The sequence below is a fragment of the Odontesthes bonariensis genome, chromosome 14, assembly GCF_027942865.1.
Source record: "Odontesthes bonariensis isolate fOdoBon6 chromosome 14, fOdoBon6.hap1, whole genome shotgun sequence".
Taxonomy (NCBI): Eukaryota; Metazoa; Chordata; class Actinopteri; order Atheriniformes; family Atherinopsidae; genus Odontesthes; species Odontesthes bonariensis.
The window spans coordinates 14,363,474-14,390,584 of record NC_134519.1 but is presented as its reverse complement, the minus strand read 5'-3'; the positions used below and the strand labels follow the sequence as shown (position 1 = coordinate 14,390,584).

Genomic DNA, 27,111 nt, shown 5'->3' with positions numbered 1-27,111 from the left:
ACAATACCCGTTCATTTCAAAACACCAGTACAGTGGCAGCGAGTGATATGACCGACTTTGAATTACTAGGTAAAATATGTTCATTTTGAAGAAAACAGAAAGGATATCATCACAAATGTAGCCTTCCTCCAATTACAGATTGACTTGTGTGGGCTTAAGTGCTATCTAATTATACTTTTTTAAACTGAATCTGTCTGAATCAAAAACATCTATTCCTGTTATTACCTCCAACGCTCACTGAATAGTTCATTTAAAAGTGTAACTATTTAAAAATGAACAATGAACAAGTTTTTAACAATGTTTTAGTTTGATATTTCACATGCATGAGAATGCAATCAGTGTTAAGTATAAGCAAGTTTATTTTTTCCCTTTCCCTCATTCCACTGACTCCGAGCCACACAAAGGAAGAAACGTGCACTAACATACATTTAGCAAGGCTGCATAAAAGTAGAGCTTATTTTTCTTCTTTCTGCTTTTTAGTGCAAGTGCACGCAGCATGTGGTACGAGGATTTTTCAAATCACTGCTGAAAATAGTGCTAAAAATCACTCGGTGGCTTTTATTACAGGAAGAATTTAGAGCACAAATAATAACTGCAGCTCATATGATTGCTTTGATTTTCTAAATGTCACTCAAACACAAAAAGAGAAACATCGTTATTGCAAACGTAGAACTGCCACAAAGACCAAATAATACGCTCAATCAAAAAAGATTAAATTAGAATGTGGAGTGCATAGTCAAACTAAATGATATTTAATCATAAAACATAATAGATTTAACGCTGACAAATGGTGAAAATCGTCTGTCAAAGAAAGAAAAAAGCAATGAGCAGAATTTCATGAGTTAGCGTAAGGTGGTTGTGTAATAACATTTTACAGCCATGAATGTCCTTTTTAATAACGCTCTCTTGCCCTCATTCATTTTTTTTCCTGCTTCCTTGCAGGCATAAATTACACAGCTAATACTCTAACAATCATTCAAAGACCTCAATTAGCAATTAAGGACTTAATGAATAGATGTCCTAGCTGGGCCATTTTGCTCCTGGCCCAGAGGAGCCCAGTTGAATCTAATCTCTCCTGCAGGGCTTGTACAGTAAATACAGGCTATCAGTGCAGAAAAGACAGAGAATAGCCTGCTGTTGCACCAATATAATGAGCGACTTGCCTTGGAGTTTTGAAGCACTGTTTACTATGAACCAGAAATTTTCTGTGGATTTTAACAAGAACGGATGACTGTCAAGCACCATTCTTATATATTTTTACTGTCAGTTCTTTCGTCCCATTGCCTTCTGCATAATATCTGTGTGAGTGTGAACTGAAGAAGAAGAGAGGAAATGGCAACAAAAGGGGAGAGAAAGAGATATGGTGGCAGAGAAAGTGAAATAAATGGAGGTGAGATGGAAGGAGGGAATGAGCAAACGTTCAAAAAGAGAGGGGGACATTTGCAATGCCAATCATCTTCAAGGAGCTTAGAACTGGGCCTCAGACCAGAATATCAAAGATGGAAAAGTGTATTCATACATGATGCGGTAGGTAGGTAGGTAGCGCTGGCTTATAAATTATTAGTGTGACTCTATCCTTTTATATTACAATTCCATCAGCCGGTTATCATTAACATATTCTTCATACATTTAATGAACTGACTTTTTGAACTCAGAGGCTTCACTGTGTTGGAGCCCACAGCTATATGACAATGCGGAGGTCCTGTAAGGAAGATACACTCCAATTTCCATCAGCTTTATCTCTCACCTCACCTCCCCACCCCTCTGCTGGGAATATTTATGGAGGCTTTCTGAAGCATGAAGACTATGGGCAGACGATCACATGTCTAAAATGAGCTGTACTGTAATCAGATTGCAGCAACCAATAGCTTTGACCCGAATGACAGCAAGCAGATAAAACATGGCGAGATGGGATGAAGTCATGTCTCTGGAAGATATTTTATCTTGCATCTAATAATAATGATAATAGCAAGACTAATTATCTTTAAAATCAGAGTAAATTAATTAGATACCTGAAAGCTGCTGGTTGGGCTCTGTTTGTGTCATTTGAAGAACTTCTGGCTGCTTGTGGAGATTAAACTTTCACCAAATGTAGACATTTTTAAATCCAGGTTAAAGACATTTCTGTTCTCATGTGTCTATGCATGAAATATCTTTAACTTATCTAGACCGTTGCTTGTTTTTAAATTCATTTAAATGATTTTATTTGTTTCTCTTTATATTCTTTTATGTATTTTTAATGCTTCTTCCACTCCCTGCTGCAATGCTTTTATTTTATGTGAAGCACTTTGAATTGTTTGTACATGAAATGTGCTATATAAATAAATTTGATTTGATTTGATTTGTAGCATTATAGGTTTGGTTTCTAAGGTGTTGATTTTGAAGGCAAATGGCTCCTACATTGATTTTGGAGTAACATCCTGCTTTCGGGAGTTTGACTCCGGAACTTCTCTATTGCATCACCATACATCACACAGTTGCCTTCTGAGTATTAATAAAAGTTATTTTTCTTAGTCTACGAAAGACTTCCCCACTCTCACAGTGTGGAAAGCACTTGAAATGAAGGATTATTCCCACATCTCCATGCGTATTTGTTTGATAAAGTGGGTAAAAAAAGACTCCACCTGCTGCTGTAGCAGGGGAGTCCACAGCTCTGCTTGGGGGCATAAACATATGCCATGCTTTCTCATATCTCTTGGCATGGACATATTTCTCCATTTCCTTAAATCTTCTCTTGTATGACTGCCAAATATAGCTTCTGCGCCACTATGCTAAAGTAACTGGGTCACCAGAGCTGTGAGTAATTAGCTGATAACAAAATATGTTTGCTTTATGACACCGGGATGCTGTCAAGTGAGAATTCATATTGACTTAATGATTTGAAGCAGCGCTTGAAAGGTTAGAGGTAAAAGCTGACAAATGTGCAGATGAGCACCTAAATTATTTGCAGGCGTGATCAAATTAACACAAAAATGCACAAAGCCGAGCTGGATGTGTATGAAATTGAGTCTCCATACTGTGAATACTAAAAACAACTGACTAAGAACTGATTATAATTTAATTTGAGGAATAATTTGCAATTTAAAAGGAAGAACGGGCCCCAGTGTGCTGTTAAATATTACAGGCTGACAATAGTCTTAGTTTATTGCATGAAACAGATTTTTGAGACACAGAAACAGCAGAGTACATAAATGCAATGTCACAAACACTAAACAAATGCTCATCTGAATGCAAATGAAGAACCACTAGGAAAGACCTAATGAAAGAAAAAGAGCAAAAATTTGAAGACAAACAGGCAGTTTTCTCTCATGATGATCCTTTGGTTGACTGGTTCCTGTATTTGTTCACAGGGATTTCAGAACACAAACACAAATATCATTAAAAATAAACATTTGATTCGTAGAACTCATGTTTATTTTTCTGTCAGAGGTCTATCAAAGGTAAAATTTAGGGAAAAATGTAAAATAAACATGTTTGTTTAGATGATAAGAGGTTTTTAAGTTTTGGTTCAATAACTGCTCAAAGTCTTTGGTAGCAACAAAAAGCCTGAAAAAACCTGAAGCCAGTAATGGATTAAGCCAATATCTGACTTCACTACCTGAAACTCTCAACCACTAAAACAAAATATCCTTTAAAAAGGTCTTAAATGTTTATAGATTACTGAAACTCACTAAATAATTTCCTGAAACAGTTCAACACTGTAGAGGTTAGCAAAATGTCTCTCAACAAGAGTACACAGTGCATCTATTAGGTGCTATTTTATGAGGAAGAATAAACACCAGGGCAGTGTATGTAATAATGGAAAGTGTCATCATGTGCAAGAGTCTGGATTCTCCTTATTTGAAGATAATCGGCCAAAAACAATGTACGTCATTGCTTGTTTTTATTACCCAACATGACTAAGAAGTGACCTTCTTCATCTCCTAGGAGGCTCAGTTATAACTCAGTACAGTACAGTCATCAGGATTTTTTTTAGTCTCAATTCTTCATTGTTTTACTTTAGTTTCAAGCTGCTCAAGGCAGTTTTGGTGTAGGTTATTAAAAAAGATCACGTTATGGGTTCAAACTAAATGTTTCACTTGATGAGTCATTTGGAGGAATTCACATGGAAATCTGTTTACCACTGATTTGAAAGGATTGCTCAGCCACAACAAAGGCTGAATAGATAGGGTCCAATGGAGGAAGGCATTTACTGGCCAACTCTTTAGGAGATAGGTAATATGTGACAACTACCATTTAATGTGCTAGTGACATTCAGGGCGGTTGCAGGCTCAATAATGAGTTTTTAATGGTTTTAGGACAACAGTGGAGCTCTACACAAAGTTTCCAGACTTTTTTTTCAGATGATCCGCTCATTAAACCTGCCAGTTCAGAGTGAGGGTGCATTTCAAATGGGATTTTGTTGATACTTTCGTTTATATAAAAGCATAATGTGGTGTATTTCTCATTGTTTTTTTCAGTTGGCCAGTTATAAGTAGCTCAGGCCAGTGGAAATAGGTCAGATGTAGAAGCTGCGCTGTAATCAAGCTTATTTTCTCTAACGAGCTACGCTTATCCACAAAATGTCTGCATCTGCTGTAAGAAGCAGATGACGCCTGCTCAGACAAAATGTCCCTGATTAGGAATTCCTGCTCTATGTGTTCCAATTTAAAAGATTAATATAACAGGAACATATTCAGAGAGTAGTACAATGCTGTTTTGTAACTGAAGTGAAGTTATCTGAGGTATCTGTAACAGTTTGAAATCTAATATTCCATTAACTAAATATACAGTAATACAATACAATATTTATACAATGAATGCAACTTTTAAAAAGCTCACTGGCTTGAATACAAGCAGTGAATTTTCAGCCACTGTATTTTAAAAAACATTCAAAATATGAGCAGCTGTTTCATATACTTTAAGAAGAGAACTTTTTTGTCCTCTAAGGTTTCATACTTGTTGAAGGGCACAATATGTTCAATCGCAAACACAATCCAGAGAAAAAAGTATCAACAAAGAAGAAGAAAAAATAATGTTAATCTGTGTTTATGGCTTTTTTTTTTATAAAAAAAACCCACAAATACATAGACTACTGTGTAATGCCTGTATGCTTATCCTTAACATCTACAGTGCCTTTCCAAGTGTTGCCTAAAAAGGCCATTATTCAAAGAGCTACACCTCACATCATGAAGTATTATTAAGTGTAAAGAGCTACTTTCAAGGGTTGAACAATATAGTGTTTCAGCATTGACTTTTCAGTGCATGTATACAGTAGTTTCATCACAGATTATGCAATTTTACTCTGATGCTACTGACAACAAAACATAAATCTGATACAGTTTTCATTTCACATGATCACTACATAGGAGTAAATGGGAATAAATATAAAAAATTACTTGAACTGTTTTACATTCCTACACAGTGTTTCCCACACATAGACTAATTCGTGGCGGTGCGCCACAGATTCAACACCGGCCGCCACATATTGCGTTTCGTTATTATTATTTTTTTAACGCTATTTTAAAAAATACTCGTATTCGTTAAGCTGCATTTCCTTTCCCTGCTCTCATTCAGTCTCTCTGTCCCTCGCGTCTCTCTCGCATAACCTACTCACACACACACAGCCCCTCCCCTCCGTGCTTCCCTGGAAGCTTGCTAGCTTCAGCGTCGCGTTAGATTAGCTCTATAGCTCTGGCTCAACTGAAAGAAGACAGCTGGCGAAATTCACGAAAGGTTGGTATCACGTGCACCTTTATAAAATCACACATTAAAAAGTCCTATAAAAATATTTTATATTTTGAATACAATGTTGTCCCGTCCCGTCCGGTCCTATAGCAAAGAAGCGATTACGCCTTCTTTTATAAAGTTAACTAGTCGCAAGTTTGTCGTAAAAATAAATAAATAAATAAATAATGTAGTTGGGTTGTCGAGGTCTAAACACTAGCAGCTGTGAATCAAATAAAGTAGTTTTTTTAAACTCTTATACTGAATGTTTGCTGCTTCAATCCAGATGAGTATTGAAAAATATTTTCCGCGATTGAAAGAGAGAAGTGCGTGTTGAGGATGAGGAGCAGCCTGAACCGGAGGTATCAGTCTGAAACAGCTGAACTGTCCGACCAGTGTAATTAGCTATGTTATTAATTTGTTTACAATGAAGATGTGAATATCTGCAGATAAGCCGCACCTGTGTCACCCACCGTGACACAGGTGTCACACATCCTTACGTGCCCCATAATTTTCCTTGATGGAGAAATTATCCAGGTTCTTAACTCCCAATGTGACATATATGTCACATTACAGATCTCTGACAGTGGGGGGTGGTATTCTGGAAAAAAATTCTGAAATGGGTTCTATGTGGTCTATTTAGTCTGTGTTATAACCCCCTTAATTTTCATTTTAGTAGAAATGGGTCTGGGCTCTTATGGGTTAATACAATAAAGTTCTGCGTGAGCAATTATTAACGAAGGAATTATTTCGAAGAATTTTTATTTTTTACCCCCCCCCCCCCCCCCCCCCCCGTGGCCCCCCACCACACATTGCCTTCACATCTGTGGGAAACACTGCTACATGGGCAGTATCTTTTATTTCAATGTGTAATTACCGCTTCGCTAAATAAAACTTTTTTTCTAACAGCAGTGTTCACTTGACACATACTACTGTTGTTTATTGCTAATCTTATATTGCTTATATCTAGTCTGGTTTTCTCTGTTTTGTCATTTTTCTCCTGCTGCTGTAACATGATCATTTCCCCACTGCTGGAGAATTGGCGTGATTAAACCCAATTTAATTGTCCTTGGAAATCCTTTTTTTCTTTATTTCCAAAATGCAAAATGGGTTGCATATGACTGATGTGCAGGCTTGGTACAGACACAGGAAAATGAGCAAAGGGTAAGGAAAATTTAACTGAATAAAAAAGGAAATGTCAGTTATATGAAATTTGTTCTGCAACTGGAAGGATGATATCAACCGAAATCAATTACTCTCTTGGCCTTCTATTACTACAACAACAGGCAACATAACCAATACTATAACAATATGATAGATTACTGACTTTAAGAGTATTAGTTGGTATGTCGACCTGTGTATTAAAAAAACTGTTTTCCTGTCTAAAATATCTTCAAAAGAATAGAATAGTTATGACACTCGCTTCATGTTTTTGTTTGTTGAGTCAAAACAATTGAAGATGGTTTGCTACCGAATAAGTATTGATTTTCTTTTAAAATCAATCATTTTTTATTTCTACGCAATTGCTGTCCTTCACAAAAATCAACCAAATGATATGATGGTGATTCTTTTCTTAATGGACTTTTCAAGGCACTCTGTACTTTAAATAAATACACAGTTTTCATAAAGGTATACAAGAATGTGTTGATGATATTTTATCAGCACAAATAGTGAGTCTTCAGATACACCATTTGAGTTCACTGGTCTTTCAGTTTTGGTCTTTAAAGAAAAAGGTTAAATTTAGTTTTTCGAGTATTTTTAAATCCTATCCCAACCCATTCTGGAAGAGTATTATCATTTTGTTTCTTATCTATGGTGAGACTACATTCTTAGCTTTTTGAATGAAGCAGAGCTTGGAATAGCTCAGAGTAAGACGTGTGCGGTGAAGGGGCCATGGGGTTAGTGAGTAGAAACACTCCAGACTCCGAGGCAAGAAACAGCCCGCTCCAGCTGCCAGAGTAATGAAGTGTTGGCAGCTGTCCGTGGTGCTGAAATCAACCTCCATCTCTTTGAATGGGGAATAAAAAAAACTATCCATGGTGCTGAAATACTGATGCTGAGAGGCACGTCTCAGAACAAAACTCGGCTTGGCTCAGCAAGCATGGGCATATGTAGCAACTTAATCTGCTGTTTTCCAATAGTTGAACACACAGGCCCTGTCTTAAGAAATGTGTTCCATATGACTAATGCAGGTGTGAATATGTGCATACAAGAGTATCAGATCTAATAAGGAGCAGGGGGTGTTGCCACATACATAATGTAACAGAGAACTGTTCTTTTTGAAGTGGATATTATACATGTGTGTAAATCACACTCTCCCACACAAGCGTGCCAGCAAATTTCTTTCTACTTGCCTTCGTCCTTCATCTATTTTTCTCTTTGGTTATAGTCACATGCAGATATATAAAAAGAGACAGAGAGAAGCTGCTCCCCTAATATGTTCTCTGACCTATAGTCTGAAAGCTGGGGCTGCTATGAAATTTATTTATTTTTTTATCCATTTCTTGAAGATAGACTCTGTGGTGCATGGCTTTGAGGCAGCCCACATCATACACTTTCTAAGGGTCAGTGATCATCCCGGCCCGTGAGTGCAGAATCATAAAGACAGGCTTCTGCTGGACAGACACAGATTACTAACTGATCCAAAAATGCCTGACTAAACTTCATTCCTTCCTTTCCCTCTCAGAGCTCATAGTGATTCAGTGCATGCGTGTATAGGCTGGCTATTCCAGAGCCAGCCTCCCACTTCATCCCCAGTGAGAGATAAGTATTGTTTGCGTAGCAGCATATTTCATGCCTGGCTTCCCCCACCTGTTCCCTGACCTGCAAAGTCTGAAGGCTGGAGTAGCTGTCAAATGTCCCTGCATACATCTCTGGAGGATGATTGAAAGGGTTTGTCTTGAGTCTGTTCCTCTAACAGAGCACAAAAACAAAACTTTTGTCAAGCATTTTTTAGGCAGTGATCCCAGAGGTCATTTAAAAGACTTTCTGTTGATTAATTTTGGGAGATTTTGTGTGTTTCTAGATTTGTTGCCTGCAGGTTTGTGGGTGAGTTCTGGCTGCATGTCAAGGTCATATTATTAATCAAATCTATCAGCTTGATTTGCATAATGATCTGCAGCAGAATTTGCTTGGGTTTTTATGATCCTCCCTCCCGAACTCTTTCTCCCCCTAGCTCTTTGACTCCTTCAGTACAAGTTTCTCTGCAGGTCTAATTGTGTTGTTCATGTTCATTTCCAAACATTGTGAAAATGTGTGTGTGAAAAGGCAATAGGTAAGCACAACTTGTTCAGTTATATTTTTGCACAAAATGGTTGGCATTGCTTGGATTTTTTCCCCAATTAATAAGATGTATTCAAATAGCAAACACCTGACTCATTTTTATTTTTTTACCCATTAGTTCCCCAAATAAAGAAAACATATATTGCAGATTAAGACGCCTCAAACTGTAGCAGGCGAATTGGGTATTTCTGATGAGTTTCACTTTAATAAAAGATATAAAACTGCTTGATACTTGAGTGAGAATTGTCCAAGACACTCAACCAAAAAGCAAAAAGTTCCAAATTGCTGCATGGAGAAGTGCAATGAAAATACCAAAACAAACTCCGGCAAAGTTAAATTCCTCATCTAATGGAAAATCAAAATCCTCAAAGACGAAAATCAAAACAGTTATTTTGCGCTTTCAGAGAGGGGCAGCCTCCAACACCAGTGAAGCACTGCAAAATCAGATAAAAGCACCAAAATCACACCCAAATAAGCCAAGACAAAGGTAGGGGAAAAAGCCACAAAATAAGCAAAAGATTGGGACCATAACAAGTGAACTCGTTAAGAAGCTGCTTCGGGAGGAGAAGAGGAAGATAGAGAAGAGGGGAAAAATATCAAGAGCGTCTGCAAGCACGTAGGGCTATTTCTCTGTGGATGTCGTCCGAGCAGCAACACTCAGCATCCAAGATTTCAATCATTGCATGCAGAAAACGAGAAAACATGTTCTCCATGTCGGAACACCAAGACAAGGACGGAAGAAAAAGAGGATAAAAACGTGTCTGAGAAAATTTCAGTGGGAAAGGTACTCACCGGGCGGGAGTAAAAGGTTTCAGTTAAAAAGAAACTGGGCGTATGGCGGTGGAGGCTTGGCGGTGTGCAGGCTGGTGTACACCGAGGCTCTGCGTTCCGTTTGCGCTCTCGCTCGCTGCCGGTGGCTGTGTCACGTGACTCTGGGTTGGCCAGAGTTTTTGAATCAGTCCGAGCTCTTCTTTTACAAGCTACACCGACATATTCGCTGCCGGAACAGATTGGAGCTTATTCTGGTGGTTTCGTTGATTTTTCTTTGCAGAGCTTTCAGAGCTTTTCTTAATAAGGTACCTAGGGGCACTCATGTGTCTGAAGAGGGTTAATATAGGATGGTGGGATTTGTGGTTTTTACTTTTCCTGTCAATGAAGTGAATACATTTACTGTGCCATGCAAAAGATTTGAGCCATCAGTTCTTGCATTGCCAGGAAAACAGGAACTGGGTGCAGTGATGTATTTAAACGTGTGCAATTGAATGTAAAGTCAGCGTATAAGTTAAAAAAGAAAGCTTGTTCTATTCTTACAAATTTAAATTCTTCATTCTTCAGCACAGCCTGAACCCTCTTGGACAAGCTTTATTGTCATTTTTTTAAGTAGTCTTTGTCTTTTTGCAGATTTTTGTTCGTCTTTCTATCAAGATGATCCCACACTGCTTCAATAATGTTAAGGTCTGGACTCTGGGGAGGATTCATCCCTCCATAAGACCTGTTGCCACCGATTTTAGTCCAGTTCTTGTGTCATTTGGCATAGCTCAGCCTTTTCTCCCCATTTCCCTCCCTTAAGAACGACTTCTTGACAGCCACCCTTCCATGGAGACCATTTCTGACAAGGCTTCAGTGAGCAGTAGATGATTCAAATGAAAGTCAAGGTGTGTCTCTCAGGTCCTGTGTCAGGTCTTTGCTGGATGTTTTCTTCTGTTTCTTAAAGACATCACTTTCAGATACTGTTATCCTGCTCTTGATAGTTGTTAGGCCTGATACTTTTTCTTTTGTCCTCTATTTGTACAGTTTTCTCCTTTTTTTAAGCCAATTACCTGGCATATATGAAGAAATGAGGGGTGGCTCAAGAATTTTGCATAGTACTGTGTAATCCAGCCTCAATGAAAGAATGTGATTGTAGCATATTAGGTGTAGTACTTCATATGTTTTTGTAGATTATTGTTAGAACGGCTGCAGTTTCACTGCTGAAGACCCACATCAACACATAGTTTAAGTGTTGGTCTCAAACAACAAGGTTGTTTTCCATCAATGTCAAAGAAAACCAAAAATGAAGTCTTTATTCTTCCATCACAATACAAAGTTCGCACAAGTAATAAAAAGTTTGTGAATGGGTAAATGAGAACCGCATTGTAAACTTGTAGGACCTAGAGTGTGTGGACCATCTACCAATAAAAGAATAACGAAATAATAAAATAAGAGAAATCAAAAGAGAATTAACTAAATCGAAAAAAATACATTGGTTGACTTGGCACAGAAGCCACATGTATGCAGATGTAAACAGAAGTCCTCACCAAGGCTTCAGGCTCCAAGATTATTGATGAACTAACAATAAAAGCACCCGCGAGGCAGAGTTATCTGCTTTCTTTTTTACTTTGACTGGTTGTTTCTGAAAAATAAAAACACCCTTTTCTTTTTTTCATGGTCATATTTTGAGGGGTAATAAGTCCAAAAGTTTGGAATCACCTCCCACTTTGTTACAGTAATTCTACATTTCAGGCAACAAAGGATCCACTCTTGTAACTGTGTGTTAAATGAGATTATAACCAGGGAGTTCACTTAGTTTAGTAAACAGAAGAGAAACAAGGGGAACAAATGCATTAATTATGTGACGCAGTCAGAAGGGAAAGTAAACCACAATGTCAAACTTCTTTAAAACTACTTTTTGCAGTTATAAAAACTCTGTGCTCGAATATCTGCTGCAGCAATGTTGAACAAAGAACTAGCTGCAGCTGAATTTTAAAATGTGTTTCCAATCAAATTTCTACAGATGTGTTTCAGTGTGTAATGTCTATAACGTCCTTAGCATCACTGGCCACAACGTCAAATCCAGAGTGACAGAATCTGAGCTGCTGCTTGCAGGTCAACGTGGAGAATGAGTCTTCAGACAGATTGGAAAACAAATCATCTTCTGGTAGTTTGGTGAGTGTCTTCTGTACGTGTAAAGCTACATCTGTAAAAATCTGGAGCGACATCCTGAAGATCTAATTTGAGGAACAAATCTGATTTGTCTGAAATCTGAACAAAGCCTGTAAGACCCTCATCGTGCAGCCATGTCAGAGACACTATCTCTAAACTGTGTTGGATTCTAATTAGATTTTCTCTAAATAATCAGAAGAGACCAAGAAAAGCCACACTTGACAACAGCCTTAGTTCCAAACTTGGTGCAGACTGTCTAATTGTGCTCACTGAACCAAGAAAATATTGAATAATGTCACACTGACACACCACTCAATCAAAGATCTGTAAAAAAAAAGATCTTTTACTGTTGTCTTCACAAAAGAAAAAGCCTGACTAATACACGGTGGCTATAATGTGTGCTAAATCATACTTTTGTTTTATGCCAATATCACATTTCCAGTATTACTAGAAATCACTTATATTAACATACATCAATATTTTTCATTACATTGTTTTTATTTTTCTGTTTCCTAATATGGTGTTTACATAAATCTAGTCACACACTGTCATCACTGCAGGTAATTTGTTCCACCGAAGATGATTCTCACACATCAGTTTAACAACTCAAGCCACTCTCATTAAAAACTACTTAAAGGATTAATCAACTGAGCTTCTATTGGGCCTTATGAGAATATTGATGATCAATGAGGATGTCAGCATTTGCTGTTCTCCAACAAAGTTTAGAGCTTAGTTAATATCTTCAACTCACAGGTGAGAAATAATATTGATTGTGCATTTTCCAGATCATTAAGGTAACTCCGGGACATAAAGGGTGTAGCGTTTCATTGGTGTGGAAAACTTCAGCGCGACTTGTCATCATGTTTCATTTGATCCCGCTCTGTAAGGTTGACAGTTCCAGGGTTTATACTCATTCTTGACGGAAACATGAGTGGTCATGCTGTCAGTGAGGAGCAAAAGCCTTTGTTGTTGCTGAAGCGTCTGCTGGGCATACGAGCAAAGGGTCTGTATGGATCAATGACTTCTCAAGGGGGCTGATAGGCAGAGGCAGGCAGATGCAGTGGCAGCATGTTTGCCATGCCTCTCTGTTTTGCTTCAACAAAGACAAAGTGAGTGATAGATTTTGACAAACATCACAGCAGCAGCATTTATCAAACAGTTTTCTGCTGAGGCGAGTTTGAAATATGCGATTAGGGATAGTGTTTGTTAAGCAAACAGATTAGAAACCTGCAGTAAAAGTAGTTGTACAGCAGTATAGAAATATAGTTGTGCACTCACATATTTACTTTGGTGCAAAAACTTCAAGAATAGCACATTTTATATCATTAGACTGTAATTATGGATGTGCTGCATGAGCACAGCACAGCGGTGTTGCAGTTGTTGAACAAAGGATTTATTTTTATGTACATAGCAATACAACACAAATCTGTTGTTGATTTGTTCTTTATACTTATTTTTATCATTCTGAATCTGCAAAATAACTGTTAATCATCATGTAAATAGCTTGCTGGAGAACATCTGTAGTGTCGACTACAGTTGACCACAGTGTGTTTTTATATATATATGTTATATGTGGGAAACAAAGGGCTTTAAACATAAACCCCCACATTAGAATACCATGGGTTCCATATTATGTGTGCTCTGGGGTCCACACATAGGCAAACCCAGGTGGGCTCTCTATGTGGGTCCAAGATGGATTGCTTCTTGGAAATTCCTGCCTGAGCTCAAAATGTGAGACACAAATGGGGCCTCATTGCACCTCGTGTGATCCCGCATCAAACCCACATCAGCAATTAAAACTGGCATGTGTAAACTATGGACAACCCCACAGAGGGCCTATTTTTCAGCCCATTTATTAGCCATATAGAGCCTAGATGCACAAGCTGACAAACATTCAGAATATACTTTGGCACTGAGGTGTAAAACACACAAAACACAAACTAAACTGAAAGTATGACATTACAAAACACAAAAACCCAGAAAATACTAATTATACTAACTAATAATTACAGGAAAGTGGAGTAATGTGTTCTGCACTTCAGAGCAACTGAGGCACATTCACTGGACTTTACAGTGCTATTTTGAATCTTAATCAAAAATATCAAATGTTTATAATCCTCCATGACAACTTCAAATAAGGTCCATTGAGTATTAAATGGACACTAAGTTCTAAGGTTAGCACGGGCAATGTTTCCTGCCTCTATGTGAAAGTGTCAGTGTTTGATAAAAGAATCCCAGTTTCATGTTACACAGCTCGTAACTACAATACTCATTAGTCATTAGGGCACAGGGAGAACTTGTCTAATGTATCATGACAGATGTTGTAAGTTTATTGCAGTTATCCTTGCTTCCTGTTTTATTGTGTAGTTCATGCCCCCTCTGTTCAATCCTGTTAGTCTTCTTGTTTCCCACTCTCTCTGTACACCTGGATTCTGTAAGTTGTAAGTGAAATAGTGGCTCATTGGTTGTTGAATGCTCCACTGTATCAGCCAGTTAGCCTCAGCGGTTTGTTTTTTGGTGCTGAACAAGCAGCAGAAAAGTGCTTTTTCAGTAAAAACAGCCACATACGGTTTTACTGAAATTTTGTAGTCTGGAAAAGACAAAAAACAGAATGCTTATCTTGGTAGAGATGCTTTCACTCTTTTCCCAAATGGCTTAGAAGAGCTTGAACTTACCAACAGGCTCAATTTGATCGATCTGACTGGTTATATCAACTCTTTTCTTCATCCAATAACGTTCAAATAGGAACTTTTCCAAATACTTTCCACAAAAGTTAGTGGTCCTATGTGACCAACCATCTGGCAGATTAGGTGAGAGAACACATCGCCTAGTCAGGTGATATCAGCCTATGAAAAAAAACTAGTCCACATATAACGATGTTTTGGTGCAGTTTTGAGGGAGACCCCTTCTTCACCCCTTCTTTCTGGGGGCGGGCCTCTCTTGAGAGCTAAAACTCCTCTCTACCATAGCAACTATTGAGCTAAGATTGGGAAAAAAAGAAAGTTTGCAGCAAAGTTTGTTTCTGGCAGAATCGTGCAAGCACATCGGTTTGACCAATAGTCAGACAAGAAGCTCCTGAAGAAATTCAACCATCAAGGCCAAAGTTATTGAGAAGCTCAGCAACATGCATGACTTTTTGTACATTGCCTGAGGACACGCTGTCATGCTGGCTGTCATACAACCGACTGCCAGTGAACTGAGTTTGTATCATTTGGTGTGTTTCAGTAACCCTAACCCTACTTTACTGATCCCTCTAGGAAAACTGTTTAGCACACTGTAGGTTATCTTTACCAACAAGCAACACTTGCTCATCGACAGTAATGGACTTAGCAGGAGATGTACACAGCAACACATAATTTTCATGTACAAAAGTGCTTTACATAAAATAAAAGCATTGCAGGAGGGAGTGTAAAAACTCTGGACTCTGGACTGGACCAGCTGGCCTGAGTCCTTGGATCTAAGAGCTCTGCTGGGTTTATAGTCTCTGAACAGATCACAGATGTATTTTGGGCCTAAACCATTCTGGGATTTGTAAACCATCAGCAGGCTTTTAAAATCTATTCTGTGACTGACTGGAAGCCAGTGTAAAGATTTTAAAGCTGCTGTGATGTGTTCAGATCTCTTAGTCCGGGTTAAAACTCCAGCAGCAGCGTTCTGGATGAGCTGCAGATGTTTAATGCTCTTTTTGGGAAGTCCAGTTAAAAGAGCATTATAGTAATCGAGTCATAAATCTACCATGTGCCATCTTTTTTTTAGCTGGCCTTGACTCCAAATGGTGTGCTTCCAAAAAATTTTTTTTTTTTCCAGATTATGACCCCATAAGTGTTCATCAAAGCAATTTAATGCAAATTACTTTTATTTACCTGTTTAAATTTAAATAAATGTGTAACATCCAAGCTAAGCAAATTCAGTATGGAAAACACTCTAATTATGTCAGACAAAAGATTCTTCAAACATATTAGAAGGAAGAGAACTGTGTTTTACTGAATTGTGCAAATGTTTTTAATTGATTTTCCTTCTCACTGTTTTTTTTGCGCGAGAGAAAAATTGCTATTGTCATATGTAGGCGGCACTTTACAGCACCTCATTTTGGCTCGTATAGGGTATGTACAAATGACATACAGTATACTCTCATTTCGATTACGGGACTTCCTGATTAAATCTGTGTCTCCAGTGGGTCACTCCCAGCATCTGTGAGCGAAGAAAACTCCTAATTTTTCTTATGATTTGAGACTTAGTTTTATTTACGTGGTTATCCTTTTAAACATTCATTGATAGGAGATCTTTTGTGCTGTGGCAAACTCTGAATGCATTATTTCTATCTGCTTTACTTTGACTTTAAGATGTTTGACTTTTTGTCTTCTGTTTCAAAAAAACATTTTCCATTTAATGTATTTTATTGCCTCTTGTTATAGGTGGAAATGTCTCCTTGTAAGTTGTTAAGTGCTTTAAAGGCTGAAACACCTCTTTATTCTAACAAGTCCAGATGACTCCATAAATAACTGGCTTGGTGTGTTTATGAATATGCTGAATCTTGTTCCTGTTGTTTCAAACATAATCTTGACAACAATGAATGCTGAGTCTGATTTCAAAACAACACAATGACATCATCAGCCTGTTAATGTAAAAAAAAAAAAAAAACTAACGGGAAAAGCACGCCGCTGATGCCACTCCAGCACAGTGGGACGAGGGAGCTCTATCCATTCATCTCCCTCCACCTTCCTTCACCCCTACATGCATGGTAATTCTCTGCGTGGGATCTCACGTTTTGTGCGGATGGTCAAACAGTATCTGGCATGCAGCTCACCTTCTGCAGCCAGACACACCCACCTCTGAGCCATGTGTCTGCAGAGGGAGGGCCGATCAGGACTGTTTCATCTGTGTGGCAGGCAGAATTTTTTCCCCAAACACCTGATAAACTGCACTTGTTCCCAACATCAGGTTGAGACATGAGTCAGAGCTCCGGCAGAACAGAGCTGTAATTATAATGGGGAAGAGGACCTGTAATGCAACGTTAATGGCAAAGGGACTGAAGCTTTACTCAAAATGTCCCCTCTTCAAACACGAATAGTGCATTAGCAGCAGGGATTCACTCTCCCAGTTTTGATTGAAGCTATTAAATACAATTTAGGATATGCAGGAAGGGAAGTGTTAGCGGGTGGCTGAGTGGTGCATCTATGTGAACCTCATAAGCTTTGTTCTGTGTAATGCTGCCAGTATGATTCACAGTCCTTTGGTGAAAAAAAGCAGCATTATAATGGAGTTAAAATTACAGCTCTGAGGAAAATTTGAGTGCTCTTTCTCTCCTGTTTTTCCCCCTCTACCGTTGCTCTGTGTATGTTCTGTTCTGCTCATATCTCATTTTTCAGTCCTTGCTTTGCATATGCTGCCATTTCTCACAGAAATTACCACGCAGAGAAAGTAATTTAGGTGTCTGTGAGATACATGAAAACACCACTTGTCGCTTCTTACTTATAAGTAATGATTAGGAAAAAGGTTGTTGATTGATGTAGTCGTTGTGTGTGTTTGTGCGCGGTAACATCCACGTGGGATTTTGCTTGCATGTGTACAAGATCATACGTCCCTTGCACCTACCAGCACGTCTGTGACTGATGAAGCTTGACCTTTTAATGTGTTTACACACTGACATTTCCCAAAATCTGTCGTGTTCCACAGTGAAACTAAAACCCTTGACATTCTTCAAACTCACATTTCCTGGAGCTGATGGCGCTCATGCCACACAAAGCCCAAATCAGCAGCATATTTGCATCATTGTCACCCCCTGATCTGCCCCAGTCAAATTTATGTTAATATTTTTGCTTGAAAACAAAGTGTTCCCCTTGTTGTCTTATGTTTATGTCTATGTTTATGCATTTAGCGGACACTTTTATCCAAAGCGACTTACAATTGAAAAAATATATAACATTACAGCTAACATCAAAGCTAACAATGAGCTACATAGAAGAAAACCACTAGTCAGACTCTGTCAGAGGTGACAGAGGTGACAGTGTAATGATAGAGTGCAGGCATAGAGGGAGGTACAGAAAGATAAAGTGCAGCAGAAGGGGTAGGGAAGTACAGGGTAAGTGCTAGGATAGGAGATGCTCTCTGAAGAGATGGGTCTTCAAGAGTTTCTTGAAGATATTCAGGGACGCCCCTGTTATGGTAGCGCTCAGTAGGTCATTCCACCACCGCGGAACGACACATGAAAAGAGTCTGGATTGTCTTAAGTGTGGTGTAGGCACTGCTCGACGACAATCCTGTGACGACCGGAGTTACCGAGTTGTGTCTTGGTGCAATTTGGTCCTGAATCCTGAATTTCATCCCCCATCATGACTTCTGTGTATATTTGGATCTGAAGATTCACTCTGCTCTAAGTGTCCATCAAACTTCACTAACTACGTTTTATAGAAATGAAATGGCACTGTCCCCTTTTTCAAATCAGAACATGATAGTGACTCCTAAATGAGCTCTGACATCTAAAAGACTATGAGGCTCTAATCCATCTGTTCATTTGGATTCTCATCATGGTCATCCATGAGTCTTGGGTACCAGTATCACACTGTGAAGTGACCTGGCCACTGATTCCCCTCAGGATATTATTACTGTCTGTGAATATGAAATGGAAACTGAAACTTTTACTGCAGTTCACTGCTTCATATAGCTCTGTATGGATCTGTATGGATCTGTATGGAAAATATACTGGTAGATGTAGTCTCTCGATGTAAAAATTTAATACCGCATGTTCAGGCTGCAAGGTACCAGCAGCTCCGATAGAAATGTCAATTTCTCTCATGAAATTCCACCTCAATACATTTTTAAGTCTGAGACTGTCCACTGCCTAAACACGTCCCCATGGGATGTTTAATTTTCATGCAGGCCGGAATGACCTTACACACGTTGGTAGAATATACAGCCGTTGGTGATCATAAGAGTAACCGCATTTGAATTGTAGAAAATGAACACGAGGGTGACGGTTGGGTTGTAAAAATGATGTGTTTTTCCCCAAACCATGACTGAGTAAACTTATTGCCTGAACCCAAAATGAAAAGTTATTTAGAAAAAGTGTTGTGGTGTTATTAACTGAACATAAATCAAAATAAAAAATAAAATAAAAAGCTCTTGTCACCTGTCATGAATGCAAGATGATTTTGTGCATTTTGAAATAAAACACTTAAGAATGACATCTGCTCTGATGTGGGAATGCTCACATGACTCATAGTTTCCTCCGGGAATTACTTTATGGTACACCTTTATGGGTTGTATTTAAGGGAATTAAGAAAAAACATATATGATCATGTCAATTAGTGCACTTATTGCTATTATGGTACAAAGCAAATTTCTGGAGTTGGAACAAAAAGGTGTACATTTAAAATGTTTAGTGTCATAATCCATGGTAAGAGAAGAGGGGATCAAATACAAGACTGAGCACGCAGGAGGTGATCACATAACATTACAAAACAGCTTTATTAATAGGACAAGGAACCAAGGGCACTGGCACAGGAAAAATACTGACTGACTGGCAGAAAAAAACAGAATCCAGGCCTACAGGGAGAGTGGGAAACAAAAAGACTAACAGGATTGAACAGAGGGGGCATGAACTACACAAAAAAACAAGAAGCAAGGATAACTACAATAACAAAATTAGCAAGTAAATTAAACAAAATACAAACTCAATGTCAACAAAACCCCACAGATCATGCCAATTGCAGTTTATTCCATTGCTCAAAATACAGATCGTGTTCAGAGATACTGCCAGGCTTAATGATAGCTTGGGTGGGCATTCGGGAGCATGTTTTATCTCTGCTCCTGAAGTTCATGAGTATCTAAGTATTCCCAGCATGTAGCGAGCTCATTTGCAATTTTAAACCTGTATGGATTTGTTCAGTGAAGCAAGTCATCTGTAGTTAAGAGATTGATGTTCATCTTAATAATTTACACATAAAATATTACGGCATCACGTGAAATGGTTTCTGGGATGATGAAAGTCCATGTGCTGGCACTCCATAGTTCTTTGAGTGTGATGTTACTACGATGTGCATCAGATAGGTTAGCGGCTTTGCTGATCTCAGGGAAGTATATGTTATCGTTTGCTATAATGTGAATTTGATATCATGTGAAAGGAACTTCAAAAGGGATACAAAACCACCTAAATTAAATGCAAACATCTGTGAAGAGAAACAAATGGACCATAATCAAGCACAAAATCACCAGAATCGGGGGAAAAAGACCAATAAGAGAGGTAAGGTATGATCTACCAGACACACAGCTGGATACACAAAAGAGTCATAAATTGCATCTGTGTGGTTTGTGGTTGATTTTAGTTTTTTTCAGTGTGGGTGTCAGGATGAGAGGGCCTTTTTCAAATCGGTACCAAGGCGCCAGTTTTTTTTTTTTAGATGAGTCCATGTAAGTAGCAACTAGACTAATATTAAATAAAGCAGACATTGTGGGCTCAACTTCAAACTTACAATGTGCTCAAAACATGTGATATAATATTGCATTTACATGTGAACAGTTTCAGCTTATTTACGTTCCTGTGTATTTTTCAAATGCTGTAACGGACCTGCTGTAGATTCAGCAGCCATCTGTTCCATGGGACGATGATGGTGATATGACAGTACCACAGCATAGTTTTGTATGTAGTGGAGAGTACTGTAGTTGAATGAAAACAAGGACCAGGCTTTGATGTGCCGGCTTTCTCACCAAGCGAAGCTCAATTGATGAGAGACATATCTCAAAGGGATATAAATGCATTCTGTTTCATTGGGGTGGTGTTTTGATTTACTCTTATTGCCTTGCAGAGGTGTTTGCACTCCCAGTAAATGGCAGTTTTCTGTAGAAGGTACCACACTATGAACTGAACCCCAGTCTGATTTTTTTGTTCTCTGAAGCAGGCAAAACAGACCTTAAAGTAGAACAAATATTAAGCATTAAGTAAAAAGTAAGTTCATAAAAAGAGACAAAATTGATGTCACTTGGTATCAGCTTGATAACTAAGGTGAACGTCTTTCAAACAAGTAAGTCAAAGCAACATTAGAAGTTCATTTGTATACTTTCAAAGCTACGTAAAGTGCTGTGCTCAACATTTAGAACAATATTTTAAACAACTGCACAGTCAGGGTTAGTTAAATATTTCACATTCACAGCAACATCATGGAGTTGGGATTTGAAAAAAGAAAAATATCCAAAAGCACAATTTTAATAAGGTGTAAGTCTTTTTAACATGACCAAAACAAGTAGCCCAGTCAGCCTTTCTCAGTCCAGACACCAGTGTTTACTTTCCCAGCTGTCTCTTTGCGAAGCAACGTGTCCCTTGTTTCCAGCTTGGAAAACGTGGTTACTTCCATTTGGGCCGCGATGCTCTTGTCAATGTAAATCATGTAGGACTCTTGAACAAATCAATATGGTTGTGAGAAAGGATTCACTTTGTGCACCCCAGGGACTCATCAGTGACAGGAGTCCATTACTTCAGAGCAAACGTGTGAAGGAAGCTGCTTTGAATTGCAAATGTGAACCTGCAGACTTGCCTGCTATGCAAACTCCATGATGTATTATAGTGCACTGGGGAATAGCTGCCAGGTGCACAAAGCAAGGTCTAAAAGCACAATGAAAAAGTCCATCCAATAGCAATAAACCCAAAACACTGCATTTGCTTTAAAAACACGACAGGATCTGCAGACCATGGGGATTCATATTGCCGCTCATTCCAGTGAGCATCTGCACTTGCAACTTTAACTCTGGTGGGAGCTAATCTGTTTGTATTCGTAAGACTTAAGACTGAACTTCCACTAAGGAGTAATGGGTACAAAGTATTATTTTTCCCCTCTTACACCTTGTGTTTTTCATGTGTTTAAAGCTCAACTAGGGACACGCTGTGCGTTAACTCATTTGACATGATGCTAATCTGCCCTCAGAAGAGCACTCGGCTCCTTATTAATTCAGTTGATGCTGAAGTTTCAATGCTCTACCTCATTTCCTCATTTTAGGGTGGTTACTAAACTTCCTGTGGGGATTTAAAATGTTAAAATGTTGTTAAAACCTTTAAAGACACACTCGTGGGCACTTAAATCAGGCTAACCATTGCCAGGACATATTATGGCTTTACTGAAGTCAGCAGCAACCTCAGTTTGCTTGGCATGATGCTTGTTTGCACACTTCAAGGGTTTTCTGTAAATACACCAACTACAAACAGCAACTGAATTAAAGGGTCACATTTTGAGAAATTCATTTTCTAAATTAGATTAGATGCTTGTATGGTAAATAGACTGCAGCTTGGGTCAGTGTATCTTAGGCTTGCTTAGCACACAAACAGCCAAACTGGTTCTGTCGGAAGAGACCAAAATCAGCCATCTAACAACTCTAAAGCTCATTGAGAAACATTTCATACATTCTTCTTCGCTAAAATAAATAAATATTAACTTCTTAACAAAGTTAAGAGCTGGAGTTGGAAATTCTGGTCTCTCCAGTTCTTTAATTATCCATTCTCCAACAGACAATGACTTGTATGACCTTTAGAAGCAATAAAGGGGGAAATATATTACTTTGAGACTTTGTTTTGTGAGCTCACGGAATATAGTTTGTTCATTTTTTTCTAGTATTGCTTAATGGTTTTATCTTCATTTTTTTATGCTTTTCATTTGTATATTAGACTTCCCTTCATTTCTGTGTCAGGTTCGAGGTGCTTTTTAGCACTTTTGGCACCTGAACCACTGAAGCAGCAGCCAGATTTAACCATAAATTTCATAAGTGTGCATCTCCAGGTGCAGAGACTGGTACAGGTACATTCACAAACAAACATGAAAGGAAAATCATTGAGTTATGTGGAAGCCAGTAAGAACTGAACTTCCATTTAAACAATCAAATCTAAGTTCTGAAGGCTGTAGTTACTGCGGTGCTCAGGTGCAAAACACAACAACATTTGAAAGTATTTTGGAGACTTTTCGCAGAACACCATTTTAAAGGGAAAAAAAACGACTATTAAAATCAGATAAACAAAACAGACCAAAGCAATTCTCAAAGCACAACAAAACATTAAATAAAATTCAAATGTAAATCAAAACAACCCTGACAACAAAAATATTCTCTATTTTACATTTTGTTGCTGTGTTCTTAGAAATGTTCATCTTTCTATTTCGTTGCAGTGTTTTGTGTTTGAAGGGTTTTTCATAATGTTTCCATTTATTGTGGTGTTGGTTTTAATGGCTTTCTGTTTCATTGCTGTATTTTTCTGAAATCTTGTTGCATTCATTGTTTTCTTTTCTGAAACTAACTTGTGTGTCATGGTTTTAATATTGTGTTCAATGTTGGCATGTGATGTTGCATGTTGGGACCAGTGTAACCGACTCTGGAGATTTGATAATAAAGCTTCATGTATTTATGGAAAAAAACTAAATGAATGGCAGAGATGTGTGCTATTTTCGCTTTGCCATGAACAGTACATGCACCGTGCAGCAATATGATTAAAGAAAGTGGGCTGCTGTCTGTGAAAGGGTTGAACCCTTTAATGGGCTGTAAAATGTCTCTCACAGAAATGCGGATTATTCTTTATTTATTTGTCTCTGCTGCTGATATCAGTTGTTATTTGGAATAATTATTAATTGAAATACTGCTGAAATCACCCCTCTCACCTAACCTTTTAAGAGCATATAAGCAAATTATTTCCCAGAATGTCCAACTCTTCCTTTAAATGATTCACCGTTACATAAACATTTGATAAAAATAGATGTGCCATCTTCAGCCTCGATATCTTCTGTGCTCTCCCTCCTCTCCCACCAGACTTAATTCATTCCTCTCTGCTCATGTCAGGTCACTGAGGTTCATAAAGCGTCAGCTGCTGATGATGATTTGTGAGTGCCTGGCTGGAGTTTGGTGTCATTTGCTTCCTCATTGCGTGCGACATGTTGGTCCCAGGCCTCCAGTGCAGCACTTGAATTATTGAACAGGTTCTGGTGGACTGACCTGATGGCGACCCAGAGCAGCAAAATGTGGTGTGACTAAAACTTTCTCCTGTGGGCCAAACGATACAGGACCTAACTGGAGGGTGTTAGTGAAACATTTTATCAATTAATCATCAGTTATAACTGGTAGCAGAGCAGTGTTGTCTAAGGACTAGAGCTGAGATTTAAGGCATATCTTTTTGCACGTATTCTGGACTCTAGAGGTACGTCTTTCTATGGCTTCTCATTTCCAAGTCTTATTCTTGCTGCAGCTGATTATCAAATACCAAAAGAAGAAAAGAATCAGCTCTGTGTGTGCCGTGTTCAGTGTGCATCAGGTGGCTAATTTCGTGCCCATTCCTGCTTCTCCATAACCAAGACGCCGCCTTGTTAACTTTCAACTTTGTATCGAAAAAACTAAAAAAAAAAGAGAATGAATTAGAACTAAAAAAATAAATAAGAAAGTCAACTCACACATAAACAGAAATGCTCACTCTCCCCCAAATGAGCTACGAAGACCAGTATGTGCATGCAAGAACAGCTGAGTGGTAATTGTAGGCTTTGTGCTACTGGGAAGTCTGTTCTGCTGAGAAGCTGTTACTGTCAAAGATGAAAAAGTAGCTAAGGCCAACCCCTCAGTTTCTACGCTGCTATAAATCTGAAGACACCACTCACATCCTGCCTGAGAGACTTAGCACCTAACAAGTCAGATCCCCTCCTTGTGATAACACCTGCATTCTTGAACACGTCAGTATTCTACTTAATTTTATTGGAAAAGTCCACGTTTTAAATAATGCAGTTGAGACGACGCAACTTGCTAGAAAAAAAAAATTCCCATATTTTGACAGTTTCATGCAAAAAATCTTTTTTTTTTCTTTTCCTTTTGGTGCTTTTCTTCCACATGTTGCCTGTGAAAAGACGAATGCTGGTCTTTATCTCTAAGAGGCAGCAAGGCTCCATCTGAGGCTGAATCTTGAAAGTGATCGTCTTCGTGGCAGCTGCTTTCAATCTGAGCTTGAGAGTGCAGCAAGTGTCAAATCAATACATGATTCTGTGTAGTTTGTCACAATTCCCCAGAGATCTGTTTTTATCCAACCTCAAAATCCAAAGATAAGTGGAGAGTTTTAACTGCAGGCATGAAAGTCTGCTGTGTACTGTACACACAGACACCAACTATCCAACTCTTCCATAGGCTACAGCTGCAAGGCATGCTCCCAACAGCTTGTTAAACAGAAAGTGAATTCCTCCACGCATGTGTTAACCTTGACATCTGCCATGCATCCGTTTCATTACAGCTGCCTCTGAGCTGCAGGCCGGTCAGATTTCTGCTTCAGAGACAGACCACATTAACAGCACATAAACTCCAAGATAAAAAGCCATGCTGCAGTGATAATGATCTGTTTCGCTGGGCTTTTCTCATCGCTGTACACCCCAAAAAAAACGCCACTGAACACAGTTTTTTTTTTTTCAAAAGAAATAAGTAAACTTGAGTGAAAAAAAAGATTGGTGCAAGAGAGAAAAAAGTGTTGAAAAGGCAGCAGAGAGATACATTCGGAAAGCTGTCAAAGTGTTGCTCTGGAGAAGAGAGTGATTGAAAATAAAAGCGGAGGCTTTTCAAGTCATCCTCTCTGTTCGTGTTGCTCCCAGTGGATTCTCAAAGTTAAGGTTTTGATATTTGGGGGAAGAAAATACAGGAAGTAAGATGGAAAGATTGCTACCACTCTCAAGTACAGACAACTAGTGGAACAAGTGGCTTGGTTCTCTCCCAGGGTAGCAGAAATCCACTTATCTGGACCTATAATTATATCTGAATGTTTAATCCATACAAAATAAAGTGCAAGAATTGATGTTTTTGATGCATTTTTATATAATTTCTAATAGATGATTAATTATTGGGGGAAAACTGCTTCACTTCCTGCCAGTGTTTTAGCAGAGAGCATCAATTCCACTCTGGACCGTGGTAGACTCTGACTGTTGATGTGGCAGCCCAGTCTCACCAGAACCAGAAAACATGTAATTTGTGCATTTGACCAAAAGTCCAAAACGTGGTGTTTTCACAAGTTGTTCTAATTTCTGAGAGAAACCTCCCTATATCTATATTTTCCTGTTCTTACCCACTCCCAACTAGTAAAAATAATGATGATGCTGCCTGTATTTTTGTGTTTTTTCATTTGAGTTACATTTTCTTGAGGCAGATGCAACATTTTGAATTTTCAGTTCACAACCTTGAGTTGTATAATAATAAATCAATCTAATCTTGCTCCGGAAAAAAATCTTGAAAACACCTGAGCTTACCTCTTATGAACTCAGGGCCAGAGCGGTACAGCCCAGGAGTTTCACATCGAAGACCAGCCCTTTTCTTATCGATGTGGAAGAAATTAGATAAATTAAACAACAGTTCCGTTCTTACCATGCTGACATTTTTATTAGCTTGCCTTATTTGAGTTTAAATGAAATCTATTGGTTTACTTCAGTCAGTGTGCTGGCTTCAGCAGCTTTATTTCAGTGGATATGAGGATTTCCTTTTCAGTGAACACTAGCATGAAGGCTTCCTGAGGCAGTGAGTTATTGATTCAACAGCTTTGAAATGTTATTTTTGCCTTTAATAACATATGAAAGTTCCAATTCAGCACATTGAATGTATAAATATGAGCTGTATAAACAAAACAGACCAACATTCTGATTAATAGACCTCTGTTGTCCTTAGAATCTATCTTGTAAGCATCTGAGGCTTCTGAGCATAAAGATATTATGTAGAGTCCGTCTGTGCACCTTGTTTTGTTTGTTTTCTACCTACATTCAATGATTTGTATTCTCATAGTTCAAGCTGGCCCACCTTTCCTCTCAGAAATCAGATTTCTCATGACTAATTTTGGAGTCATCCTCAGCACTGAGTTTGATTATTTCCTGCTACAAAAAAGGCCAAAAAGTATCTGTGAAAAAGATTAGTTTACTACACATTCAGCATGCTTTAAAATCTCTACATTTTTACATTGTCACTGACAATGTTTGTTGTCACTGACTTTTTATTCCCCTTTCTTAGCAGGTATATTTTATACGATCAATTGGTCTTCTTGGCTGGGCAACCTTTTATAATTTGACATTATATAAATACAGTTCTGATGAACTGCTCTAATTTGGATGACAGAGGATTGAGTTGGATTGTAACTTTAAAGTGCCTTGAGATCACTTGCTGTGAATTGGCACGATATATATATAAAGTGAGTGTAACTGAACTTTACTGGTCTCCATGATGAGAAAT

The 27,111-nt window shown here is 38.4% G+C and overlaps 1 protein-coding gene across 3 annotated transcripts in view; it reads right to left on the bottom strand.

Annotated features, from left to right (window-relative positions):
• LOC142398835 (RNA-binding Raly-like protein) overlaps window positions 1-9,911 on the bottom strand; it is a 52,402-nt gene extending 42,491 nt beyond the window's left edge. For 2 of the 3 annotated variants that reach the window (XM_075483045.1, XM_075483046.1), the window contains exon 1: window positions 9,781-9,910. The gene's annotated coding sequence lies outside the window, so the exon portion shown is untranslated. Of the gene's footprint in view, window positions 1-9,780 lie in introns of all 3 variants that reach the window. The other variant, XM_075483047.1, reaches the window with a different exon arrangement.
• Between the last annotated feature and the right edge of the window lie 17,200 nt (window positions 9,912-27,111).